Source organism: Adiantum capillus-veneris, chromosome 6, assembly GCF_014529385.1.
Source record: "Adiantum capillus-veneris isolate H3 chromosome 6, ASM1452938v2, whole genome shotgun sequence".
Taxonomy (NCBI): domain Eukaryota; kingdom Viridiplantae; phylum Streptophyta; class Polypodiopsida; order Polypodiales; family Pteridaceae; genus Adiantum; species Adiantum capillus-veneris.
Genome location: NC_140936.1, coordinates 149,400,868 through 149,414,590, shown reverse-complemented (window position 1 = coordinate 149,414,590; position 13,723 = coordinate 149,400,868). Strand labels below are relative to the sequence as shown.

At 44.2% G+C, this 13,723-nt stretch overlaps 1 pseudogene across 1 annotated transcript; it reads right to left on the bottom strand.

Moving 5' to 3' along the window:
• Positions 1-1,416: 1,416 nt before the first annotated feature.
• Positions 1,417-4,088, bottom strand: LOC147456457 (serine/threonine-protein kinase CTR1-like; annotated as a pseudogene). The gene is made up of 2 exons (XR_015188459.1): positions 2,302-4,088; positions 1,417-1,632 (listed from the first exon to the last, which is right to left on the bottom strand). The product of XR_015188459.1 is annotated as a serine/threonine-protein kinase CTR1-like (transcript).
• Positions 4,089-13,723: the final 9,635 nt, after the last annotated feature.

Sequence of the window (13,723 nt, the reverse complement as noted above, 5' to 3'; positions counted from 1 at the left end):
TCAAATAAAAAACTGTCGCCTCTAAGTTTTGCAAGAAGCCAACTAAAATTTCAACAAAAACCTTGAAAAGTTGAGATTTATGATGAATTTTCCTTCTGAAACATGGTTTTCACCTTCTCACAAAGGGGTGAGAAGGATCCAAAGCCAGTTCCTTAAAATCATTTTCTTGAGCACTAGGGTGCTAATGCAACTCTTCCAACACCTCCCACGGCTGAGGCTATGGCGGATGACAAAAATGATTTCATTCTTTTTGGTGTGGAGACGAGGAAGAGGAAGAAAGAGTGGCTACTGTTGATAGGGAAGCACAAAAATAAGTGAGTGCAAATAAGGAATCTCAAAAATCGCATGTCCTTTTGGATGTCAAACCTTGGAAGGATGAAACGACCATCGTGAAGCTTGAAGAGGTTGTCTGAAGTATGTCCTTGCCAAGTCTTCTATGGGGTGCAACTAAAGCTGTTTTGGTTGGCTTATGTCATAGATTAGAAGTTGAATATCAACCAGACCGTAGAAGACGACTCGACAATTATAGAACCACATAACTTAGGAACGAATTCATTCACAATTGTAACAACAAAATATAGAATCTGAAAGGTTTTTTTTTGCAATATATGCAAAAGCTTACTTGAGGGGAGATTGTTTACTTGCTCTACCTTTCAATTTTTTCATCATCTATTTACTAATGTTATAGCTTTTTGACACTTGAAAACTCATACGCGGCATTTCCTCGTGATGATTAGTATCGAGTTATTTTTCCACACACACACACACAGAGAGAGAGAGAGAGAGAGAGAGAGAGAGAGAGAGAGAGCGAGCAACCAAAGGGCTGTTGTAGGGGGGAAGGGTTGCTAGTCAAATAGGCCTGTCGGTAAAAATGTTAGAAATCAATAAATATGGAGCAACATGCACATTGCAAATCTCTATTCATATAGCATTGGACATAGTTTTAAGGGCTATGTCTTAAGTTGGCAACATCTACAAATCTAGTTTCTGTAGACTATTGAGTCATTGCTGTTTAGAACTTCCGCTAAAAGACAAAGGGACTTAGGCGTAAGTCTCGCACTTTTTTTACATATAGCCTGATAGGACTAGATACTCTTTGGCATGTTAAATATGTTTCTTGCATTTGTTTAGTGAGAGATGGGTCCCTTACCATATTGACATAAACTAATGTGCTCACTTATGTTTTATTGCAATGTGGACACCATGACGTCTCAAAATGAGTACATAGACCAAAGAACCCCCAAAAATTATACAATATATTGTTATAAATTCAATACAGCTGGAAACAGAATAATTTGCTGAAGCTCCAGAAGGCCACAAGTAAAGGTACAAGAGATGCATCTACTTGAAGTTCAGAGTGGGCTCCGTCACTACTAAAGTCAAAATATTCAGAAATTTTTGGAGATGGTTCATGGGTATCCTTTTTTTCAAGGATTTTCTCCACCATGGCATTGGAGGCCAGACCTTTGAAGTTATGATGGAAGGATCCAACACCTCCAAAGCCTTCTCTAATATCGTACTTCTATCATAATACAAGAGCCGAGAAGGTGCATCTCGTATAAAGGGACCATAGTTTTTCCCGGCTTTCAGCCACAGACGAACATCCTTTGCGAAGTCACAAAAATCCACCTTCTGCAACATGGTAACACCAAAGGTCAAAAAGGCAATTTTGGTGCACGCAGGGGTGACATCTCCCTGGGGCCACATGAAGGTATATTCAAATCCATAGAGATGATGCATCATCCACATTTTTCCCCCATACACCGGCCAGCAGATGAGCCTTGCATGAACAAAAAATTACAGGGTCCTAATTGCACAAAACAAGCATGCTGAAGTCATCAAGTTCTATCAATTGCGATTCAGAAAGAGTGGTACGTGCTAGTGCAGGATGCACCTTCTGAACTCGAGGAAGCTCGGACCCTTCAAACTTTTCCAGAATCCTTCCTATCATCTCTAAACCTGCATTGCAATGATGGTTCAGTTCTTTACCCAGCTACTCTCCATCATCTAATTAGCTTCAACGAAAAGCCAGCGAACAGCAAGTTTCGGATTGCACCAAACAAAGACAATCAGGGCATTATGCTTTGTCACAAGCCACCTCGCAGATCTTATTAATTGCATGCATGCTAAGATCAGAAAATATCACATAAGCCCTTTCTGGTATCGTTCTTATAAAACTGCCACTTAGACTTGGGCCTATAAAACTGTATTACTCATAGGTATGCTAATTTGATAGTGCAAATTTAGTCACCAATAACCTCACAACTTATGCTGTGATAGTAATAGTTTCAGCTAGCTTACCTATAACGTCATCCATCCGTTGAATTAGGCGGCGGAAAATTGACTTGCAACCTTGAACATTTTGCCGGTTCAAAGCATACGCCCAAGCTTTCAATTCTTTGTTGTTATCTTGAGAGGAAGAATCCATCCTCAATCCAAGCAAGAACCGTAACCTATCCTGGAGAAGTATGCAGAGAGTTGCAAATGTAGGACGCATGTTTGGGTCAGTCTTCCAACATCGGGCTACTAATTTCACAATAAAACTGAGCTTGACATCAATGTCCTGCACCCACTGCTTCCATTTCCCCCTTTCCACAGCTTTATAAAAGCAATCGTATGAATCCACGAAAGCCTTCGCATCTGAATTGCCAACGAGGATGTTGAAACAGGTGGTTCCATAGCTAAATATGTCAATCTTCTCGTCATAAATTGGTTGGGTTTTGGCCCGTAATTCAGGAGCCATATAGCATGAAGTGCCTACATCAGCAGTGTGAGTGTGCCTATCCTGCACTCCATCTTGAGCCAAACTATACAACTTGGTGAGGCCAAAGTCAGCAAGCTTTACCTCAAATTGATTACCACCAACGTGCGCACCTTGGTCAGTAGAAAAGCTCGAGATTTTTGGGTTTCAAATCTCGATGCATGAGATTGCATTCATGTAAAAATTGCATGCCTTTAGCAATCTCCAGCATCAAGTCTACCATCTCAAGTTCGTTCAAGGAAGGCACACTCCCTCCTTCCACCTTTTGTAGGTAGTCATGTAGGCTCTCATCCATAAGCTCCATCACCAAACCACTCTCTCCCTGCTGCTCTCGTTTACCAATATAGCCTTTGGCGATCACAATATTTGGATGTCTCACAGAGACGAGCCTACCCAATTCAGCCCCAAGTCGAGCATCTTCACTGCATTCAGGAAGCATTTTATTAGACGCAGGAAGATGGGTCATCTCTTCCGTGCTTTGCCGGAACCTGCTGCCGAAAGAGACACTCGCCGAACTGTCAACGGTGCACGAGTAATTGGAGAACATTTTGACTGCCACAGGATCGCCAATAATCTTCTGTTGGTTAGTATCCACTATATGATTCCCCTCAAAGACGCCCTTGTACACTGCTGCAAAGCCCCCTGTTCCCAATGGTTCCTTGCAGAGGCTCACCCGAGGGACTTGTTGCTGGTCTAGGTTCACAAGTCCTACTTACCTCATCTTGCAATGGAGCTCATTGCTCGAGAACATGCGTCCACTTTGCCCAACTCGCTTGAACTCTCCAGAATTGTTGCCAACATCTTGCCGTGGCACCAATCTGCTTGCGGCATACAACAAGCGACAGGTGGCAGAAATGCGGCGTACCTGACGACAGAGTGGAGCTGAACTAGAGCCGCCCAAGACATTTATCAACCAGTCAAGCTCGGAGAAGAGGCCGATGAAGTAGGAGGCCAGAGCAGATTGCTCATCCAGGATGAGCCTAATGCAGTAGAATTCTCCAAAATCCTGAAATGCATCCCTGGATCGCCACTGCAAGAGCAAGAGGCGTGGAGCCGCTCGCCCTTCAGCCCCTTTATAAAATTGTTGTGGTTGGCCCCTCAGCAACGGACGCAGAGTCCGATCGGCGACCTGGGTGAGAGCTTGGGCCACCTCTTGCAGCAGGACATCCGCCATACAAACCGATACTCGCTTTGCAGGTTGGCTACGCAGATGATTGCTCGCCCACCTGCAGTTTTGAGAGGATAGATCAGCTCGCAAATTGAATGGTGCCGACTGCCCACTCTTGACTGGACTTTGGAGGGTGCTTCCGTGAAAGGCACAAGCTAATAGCCTACTGGCTCGAGGCTTGGTTTATTCATTAGTTTCAAAGATTCCTTCAACCTAACCTGAGACTTACCCACCAACTTGAGATCTTACCCTTCAAAAGTGGGAAGAGAGTTTCGAACTCAACGCAGCTAGTATAATGCCTGGCAAGAAGATCCCGTGACCAATCGACCACGCAAGTGATTCTGCATTGCAGCGTGGTCGTTCACCTAGTTTTTAAAATTTGTTTGACGCCGCGTCTTCCCCCTCCCAGCTTGCTGCTCATTTCCTCCACCTGGCCTGCCAAGGGCAGTGCGCGTGGCTGCCCCTGCATGCTCTGCCACCACCTGCATCTCGACGCCGTTGGCCTTCCTTGCAGGCTAAGCCACACCACCTGCTGATCAGTGATCACCTTTCACATGTTCTCAGGTTTCACTTGCTACCGACAACGTATCATGCCAGATTCCTTTCTTTTTTCGGTTTTTTACAACCGGGTATCCCCTACTAGCCTGATCTATATATGATCTATATATATTAGTATGTGACTCGAGCGTTGCCACGACTACATGTGCGTTAATTGAAGCAACCATTGTTCTCTTTCCCTCCACAAGGAGGGCAAATGTGGGCAAATGCCTATGATTCTCATGTGAGCTTTTATAGTTCTTTAATACACTTGTGCATCAACCATCGGTATAACTACTTTCTAGATGACAATGTACGACAACACACAAGGTCTAAGTGCTCTCCACATTCACATAAACTAAGCACAAATCTATCTTTTGGATCAACAATATGTCTACATTTCCGAGTGTAAGATCGAACAACTAATGAGGTGTAGTTACTCTCCACATTCTTGTGGAATGACCAGGGACAAATCTCCTTCTACTTGATCATGCCAAGCTCCAACATTCTCCTCCTAGTCATGGCGAGTTTGTCCCCCCCGCTCCCCCCCCCCCTGTCTCTATCTATGTGTGTGTGTTCAAGAATCATCAAGTCAATTTGAGGTCTCTTGGGAATGAATTAAGTAATGGGCTCCCTTCGCATGATGTTTTGTTTTAACATCCTATGTTTCTCTCTAAGGAGGCAGCGAATTTGCGATTAGGCGAGAGACGTCCCCCTCACACAATTGATATGGGACCCTGCTGAGTGGTAGTGGCCCTCTAAATAGACTAATAGAGAGCTGGTATCCTTCTATGATTATAGTGCTTGCATTGAACGACGAATTCTTTAGATGCATTAGCATCCCCTCTCACCATCCTTACCAATCAAGGCATTGGTCATAATAGCAACTCTTCCATGCTTCTCTCATGTAGTTTTGGTCTTGCATTTGGGGCATCACATTCAACTAAATCATCAATTGCTATTTGTTGGCACTTAGGATGCATGTACCAGCCATGAACCAACATGCCAACATTACACCACATAGTAGTAGAAGAAACTTTGCCATTGGTATGCACAACTAATTTGGTGAGCAGTGTGTCGTTTGCTTCTCAAAGGAAATATTTATGATGGGTGTGTGACTTGGGGGTGATTGCATGGCTATAGCAACTTTGTCTCTATACATGGATAAATTTCAAAATTTATAGGTTGGATTGCACTCGATCTAGCTAACATGTAAGGCGCATATTGTTTGTTTGTGTACATTTGGGCACCATTGGCACCTTAAAATGTGAGGGCAATGAAAGCAAAAAAGTTCACTCAATCGTTTCTCTTACAAGAGTTTTGGGCATCATGCTAAAAGAAAGGGCGTGCTGCAAAATACACACACACACACACACACACACACACACACATATACACACATGGAGCACACATGCATGTTCTTCTTTGAAAGAGAAGACTGTATTCAATCATTCACATACTTGCCCTTACCCATCTTTTATACCATAGCAGCCATTTGGCTTAGCTCCCACTCCCTTAAATGTGAGACAGAGCATTGAGGCACTACATGGAGGAGAGTCTCTTTTCGTACATAAATTATATCCCTTAACTATTTGAGAGTGCGATCATCACACCCTACATGAGCGCTTGCTTTACCCACATTTTAGCCCATACCATGGCCTACATACCTTTCTCTCCTAGCCACCTCATGGATTTAACTTGTTAGTGGCCACCCTTATATCCATAGTCTTCAAGCAATTTACATATTGTATTTGGTCCCATAGGTCAATCTGACCTTTAAGGATAATCTCTCTCTCTCTCTCTCTCTCTCTCTCTCTCTCTCTCTCTCTCTCTCTCCCCCCCCCCCCCCCCCCGCGTGAGGTCACTGTGATTGTTTCTATGATATTAAAATTTATGTCCCCCTCTCCTTGTATAATTATGTGAGCATGCAAGCCCTTGAGTTCAAGAATCAACGTTCATCGGCTAAAATTTTTAAGCCTCTTGTGATATTCTTCTTCTCTTCTCTCTCTCTCTCTCTCTCTCTCTCTCTCTCTCTCTCTCTCTTCTAACTTGCTATGCAGCATGACGACTTGTTGCCAACAATGTTTAGATTGGATAAGGTTTGTCTAAACTTAATAGCTGAGAGTCGAGATTAGAAGGTCTCAAGATTAACGGGTCTCAAACCACGTCACTATGAAGAAAAATCTCTCTCTCTCTCTCTCTCTCTCTCTCTCTCTCTCTCTCTCTCTCTCTCAGGCTGCATGTCTAATTTGTAGTATTAAAATGAAGCATGTGAGAGGCTAAGAGCCTGGTCGCGTGTACCAGCGAGCCTGCCTTCTGCCCGGATAGGAGCCGGATATTCTCTTTCTACTTATTTAATCGTGGTAGTTAAGAGCCTCGAAAGGGGCATAGCCTTTCACACGGTTGACTTGGTTGACTTTTGAGGCCCTCTTGGCTAGCAGGAACCTACTCAAGATCTATCTCATCACTCAGTAAATCAAGCATTTATCTTTGAAGCCACCGATTTTCTTGACTTGCAAACAAAATTGGAAGGCTATTTAGCCGTTCCAAAGTGATCAGGCTCTAAATGAAAGCAAAATGACATGGAGGCAGTCCTACAATGGAGGCACATGCATGGAGGTAGCCCTACAATAAGAGACTGGAGTCATCATTTCTAGGGGGAGGCAAAGGGCTCACATTAGGTATGCTAACACCAAGGAGGAATTAAATGAGTAAAGGATTGCTAACTCCAAGACCAAGGCCAATATCCTCGACTCTCAATGATTATCCTCCAATCCAATCACATCAGTGTTTTAGAAAAATAAATTTCAAACATACAAAATTGATTTCCTTTAATTTTCTAAGAGGAAATTTTGAAAATTAGGTTTATTTTGCAGGTTTTAACACTATTTTTCTCTATTTTGGGGCAGAATTTCTCCTTTTCCCCTTGCCGTCAACAACCGGTATTTTGAAAGTAAAAACGGCATGATATGAAGCTGAGACACATTTTTCCCAAACAGTGAATTGAAGACCCGCCGCCTTGCACGACTGTTGCCGTGAGCATTGTAGCAGCAGGCAATGCCACTTGTCTGTCAGGACACGGGTCGTGTACCCTAAGAACTAGGCTAGGCAAGGACTACGGCCAAGGGCTGGGCTAGGCAGTGTGGACAGGGGATCCGTCTAGGGCAAGGGGCTAGGAGCCCACCTATAAAGGGAGGTTGGGAGGAGGATCTATTAGAGCCTAGTTGCCTAGTTTCTTACACTGTCACCGTGCAGAACCCCTTTTTTCTTGCCTATGTCGGGAGTTTGAGATGTCAAAACTTGGGAAAGCTAAAAAGCTTGTTTACGTTTGATCTCTCAACATTGTAGCATCCACTAACTCGCCAAAAAAGACGAAGAAAGTGTGGAGACGGATGTGGGACTCTCTCTCTCTCTCTCTCTCTCTCTCTCTCTCTCTCTCTCTCGTGGTGTGGAGGGCCGCAACTATGCAAAAATGGAGTCCGTCGGGATCAAGGGTGGCGGACAGGCAGCGGTAGAGGAGTAGGTGGCTCAGCAAGCGCTTGTGGCGAGTGGGACATGTATTGAATCCAAACTCTTGGCATCCTGGCCAGCAGAGGATTGAGGTTGTATAAGGGTGTGGGGCTTGTGACGGATCAACTGTTGGCAGTCAGGGGTGTTGATAAAGGAGACTACATGAGGCCTGTTGCAGCAACATTTGAGAAGTTGTACATGAAGTAAGTGGTGGGTTGTGTTTATGATCGAGTTTGGGGAAGGGGGGGAGGGCATTCTCTGTCAAGCTCCAAGGCCAATCGATGGCACCCTCTCTCTCTTTTGAACAAAAATAGACACACACACTCCTCAACATGACTAAACGGGATTGGCTCTCTCTCTCTCTCTCTCTCTCTCTCTCTCTCTCTCTCTCTCTCTCTCTCTCTCTCACACACACACACACACACACACACACACACAACTACAGCAAATAACGAAGACGTCTCTCTCTCTCTCTAAGACATGCGACCCACACGACAATGCCGTAGAAAATGAAACATGACCTCTCTCTCTCTCTCTCTCTCTCTCTCTCTCACACACACACACACACACACACACACACACACACATGCACATGCACGAGCGCACACATGTTTGAGATGGACCAACTTATCATGATGCGTGACATAGCTCGTTGCTCGTTATTTTTTCAAGCTCCAAAGTAGAGTCACCCTTTACAAAAACAAAATTAATCACCCTTCAAAATTGAAGGCTGGACTGCTAAAAAGTTTGCATAATATAAATATATATACAGTACTAATTATTGCTTTTTGATAGAACAAAGAAGTCAAAACTAAGTCTTTTCATTTTCCACCATCATAGTACTCTATTTGCTATTTACCCTTCACTTTTACATTTCAAACCTACCCTTCACTTTTACATTTCAAACCAAATGTTTCTTAAAATTCTTGAAATGAAGAAGAGATGTGGGACTCTCTCTCTCTTTCTCTCTCTCTCTCTCTCTCTCATGGTGTGGAGGACCACAACTATGCAAAAATGGAGTCCGTCGAGATCAAGGGTGGCGGATAGGCAGCGGTAGAGGAGTAGGTGGTTCAGCAAGCACTTGTGGCGAGTGGGACATGTATTGGATCCAAACTCTTGGTGTCCTGGCCAGCAGAGGATTGAGGTTGTATAAGGGTGTGGGGCTTGTGGCGGATCAGCTGTTGGCAGCCGGAGGTGTTGATAAAGGAGACTATATGAGGCCTGTTGCAGCAACATTTGAGAAGTTGTACATGAAGTAAGTGGTGGGTTGTGTTCATGATCAAGTTTGGGGAAGGGGGGAGGGCATTCTCTATCAAGCGCCAAGGCGAATCAATGGCACCCTCTCTCTCTTTCGAACAAAAATAGACACACACACTCCTCAACATGACTAAATGGGATTGGATCTCTCTCTCTCTCTCTCTCTCTCTCTCTCTCTCTCTCTCTCTCTCTCTCTCTCTCTCTCTCTCTCTCTCGTGGTGTGGAGGGCCGCAACTATGCAAAAATGGAGTCCGTCAAGATCAAGGGTGGCGGACAGGCACCGGTAGAGGAGTAGGTGGCTCAACAAGCGCTTGTGGCGAGTGGGACATGTATTGGATCCAAACTCTTGGCGTCCTGGCCAGCAGAGGATTGAGGTTGTATAAGGGTTTGGGGCTTGTGGCGGATCAAGGGGTGTTGATAAAGGAGACTACATGAGGCCTGTTGCAGCAACATTTGAGAAGTTGTACATGAAGTAAGTGGTGGGTTGTGTTCATGATCGAGTTTGGGGAAGGGGGGGAGGGCATTCTCTATCAAGCGCCAAGGCCAATCAATGGCACCCTCTCTCTCTTTCGAACAAAAATAGACACACACACACTCCTCAGCATGACTAAATGGGATTGGCTCTCTCTCTCTCTCTCTCTCTCTCTCTCTCTCTCTCTCTCTCTCTCTCTCTCTCTCTGACACACACACACACAACTGCAGCAAATAACGAAGACATCTCTCTCTCTCTCTAAGACATGCGACCCACACGACAATGCCGTAGAAAATAAAACATGATCTCTCTCTCTCTCTCTCTCTCTCTCTCACACACACACACACACACACACACACACACACACACACACACACACACACACGGACATGCGTGCACATGTTTGAGATGAACCAACTTATCGTGACACGTGACATAGCTCGTTGCTCGTTATTTTTTCAAGCTCCAAAGTAGAGTCACCCTTTACAAAAACAAAATTAATCACCCTTCAAAATTGAAGGCCGGCTTGCTAAAAGTTTGCATAATATAAATATATATACAATACAAAGAAGTCAAAACTAAGTCTTTTCATTTTCTACCATCAGAGTACTTGCTACTTACCCTTCACTTTTACATTTCAAACCTATTGTTCACTTTTACATTCCAAACCAAATGTTTCTTAAGGTTCTTGAAATGAAGGAGAGATGTGGCTCTCTCTCTCTCTCTCTCTCTCTCTCTCTCTCTCTCTCTCTCTCTCTCTCTCTCGTGGTGTGGAGGGCGGCAACTATGCAACAATGGAGTTCGTCAGGATCAAGGGTGGCGGACAGGCAGCGATAGAGGAGTAGGTGGCTCAGCAAGCGCTTGTGGCGAGTGGGATATGTATTGGATCCAAACTCTTAGCGTCCTGGCCAGCAGAGGATTGAGGTTGTATAAGGGTGTGGGGCTTGTGGCGGATCAGCTATTGGCAGCCAGGGGTGTTGATAAAGGAGACCACATGAGGCCTGTTGCAGCAGCATTTGAGAAGTTGTACATGAAGTAAGTGGTGGGTTGTGTTCATGATCGAGTTTGGGGAAGGGGGGCAGGGCATTCTCTGTCAAGCGCCAAGGCCAATCAATGGCACCCTCTCTCTCTTTAGAACAAAAAAAGACACACACACTCCTCAGCATGCCTAAATAGGATTGGCTAACTCTCTCTCTCTCTCTCTCTCTCTCTCTCGCTCTCTCTCTCTCTCTCTGTGACACACACACACACACACACAACTGCAGCAAATAACGAAGACATCTCTCTCTCTCTCTCTCTCTCTCTCTCTCTCTCTCTCTCTCTAAGACATGCGACCCACACCACAATGCCGTAGAAAATGAAACATGATCTCTCTCTCTCTCTCTCTCTCTCACACACACACACACACACACACACACACACACACACACATACACACGCACGCGCACGCACATGTTTGAGATGGACCAACTTATCGTGACGCGTGACATAGCTCCTTGCTCGTTATTTTTTCAAGCTCCAAAGTAGAGTCACCCTTTAGAAAAACAAAATTAATTACCCTTCAAAATTGAACGCGGGCTTGCTAAAAAGTTTGCATAATATAAATATATATACAGTACTAAGTATTGCTTTTTGATAGAACAAAGAAGTCAAAACTAAGTCTTTTCATTTTCTACCATCAGAGTACTTGCTAGTTACCCTTCACTTTTACATTTCAAACCAAATGTTTCTTAAGGTTCTTGAAACGAAGGAGAGAGTGACACATGGATGCCCTCTCCTTCCTTGAAAATTTTAAGCTCAATTATATATAGTATAGATATCCCCATTACCTCTGCTAGCCCCTCAGGTACCCACAGCTCCATAGCTTTACCTAGTTGCCAAAGGCTACTCACCAGTATTCGAGAAAAATGTGTGTTAGCTTACAATCGCACCACTCTGAAATTTAAAATGCTTGTTGAGGCAATGCTAAGCACAATGTGGCATCCATTGAACATAGCTGAGAGCTCCTTGGCGCTGCCCAAGCTAGGGATATACCGCAATCAATACATTTCAAGAGACGACATCATAGACAGCCTCATTGAAATCGGAGAAAGTGAGCAGGTGCGTGCTGGAGGCTGACGACTAAGCCCGAGAGGACGCAACCTGATCTGATACCAATTGTTGGAATTAGGGTTGCAGAGAAACACACACAGCTTGGAGAAGACGAAGGAAGCTCAATGCACACAATAGAGAGTGTGTTACTTAGTGTGCAATAGAAAGATCGATAGCCCTAGAGTGATGGGCGTATATACAATGCTTCGGGGAAAAAACCTCCTAAAGAGGGAAAGAATGCCCCGACGGCCCTAGTGTGTTCACACACATCACTACCACATGTATATGGTAACACACACTATTACTAAGAAAATGTCATGCAAAATCTTGGCCAAATTTCAAGCTTGCCTTCAAAAAAATCGACAAAATATACCAATTACTGACAAATGCTTCAAATATAGCAATTATCGGCATATTCTTGAAATTGTGATCTAAAACCGGAATAGCTTTTGTTGTTTGTCTCTATTTTCTTCAGTTAGAAAAAATGTTCTTGGCAAGCCCGACATTGTGCAACAACCCTTAATATCACTGCAGAGTACTCCTAACAAGTAAAAAGAAAAAAAAACTAACCAACTAAAATCTAAAAGGTTAGAACTTAATCTTATGAGGATTTACAACTCTGCTAAAGAGTCAAAAGACTCATGAGTTTGAGGCCTGAAAGTTGAAACTGGGCATCGAGAATTTAGGCATGTTGAGAGCCTGCACGTGCCGCTCCAACAGGCAACATGTCGTTGAACTCCGTGATGCAAGCCTGTAGCATCGCAGCTCTCTCAGGTCAGATGGTTTGGACAAAGACACCGTAGTTCACTAGGTCGCACTCGACAACAACAAGTTAGCAACTTAGCGGACGAGCTCGAAAATGAAGTTTGGACAGTAGTAACAGTAGCCCTGAAGCAGGCGAAATTGACGCTTCATGCTGGTTGCAGAGATGAAAGGCAAGACTCGAGAGGCTGTGAGCGATGAGTGAGAAAACAACCTAAAGGGTGTTGGCCCCTCGTATCTTTTAGGGGTTGAATTTTGTATGTGCGTTCACATAGCCATGGACAAACCCAAACAAACTTCAAAGGTCAAAAAGAAAATAAACTTATCATAAAGCTATAAACCATCACTAATTTCTAAAGCTCTTATGAACTTTGAATTGGTTTTTGAAGGGCAATTGGATGGCCAACCCTTATAGTGACAGATCTGACAAATTTTCTTCCTTCGCAACAATTGAAGGGAAACTTCAATTTGATCCCTTCAAGTGCAGAGTTCTTCATGAGTCAACCCTTCCTACGCAAGATTGACTTAAGCATTGAAGCATGGCTCTTGGTTGGATTTGCATTCCATAGCCAAGAGTGTTGGTGTAGGCTCTCACGTCTCACAAGCTTGGAGAAGGAGGTGGTTTCACCAAGTGAGAATCAATCCACAAAATGAGTGTGTGTGTGTGTGGTGTATATCCCCCTAGCACCCCGCTTGCTTGCTTGGGGTGAGTTGTAGCTTTTACACATGTTTCAAGCTCAATGGACCCCTCTCCCCCCTAGCCAATCACATGCAACATGCATACAAGTACATGGGTAGTCTTTGGACAAGTATCCTCCTTACCCCTGAGAGAGAGAGAGCTTGAAAATATCTAGATATTTGCTGGGTGGAACTAGAAGCTCATTGGACCCTCTTTAGCCCAACCAATAGCATTCAAGCACACCATGTGGTTAAGCATAGGGAGAGTCTGACATGTGTCCCATGTGCCCTTTGAGAAAAGGGTGCCCTTTGGGCGAGTGGAAGGTTAAGTTAAAGATTCCCCTAACTTTGGGACTTTCATGCATAGGAAGCTTATCAAGAACCTTCCTCATTAAGTTTGTAGGGTCTCTTTTTGACTCAAGCAACTTACCCCCCCATGCATGGGAAGCTTCTCAAGCACCTTCCTCATTAAGTTTGTAGGGTCTCT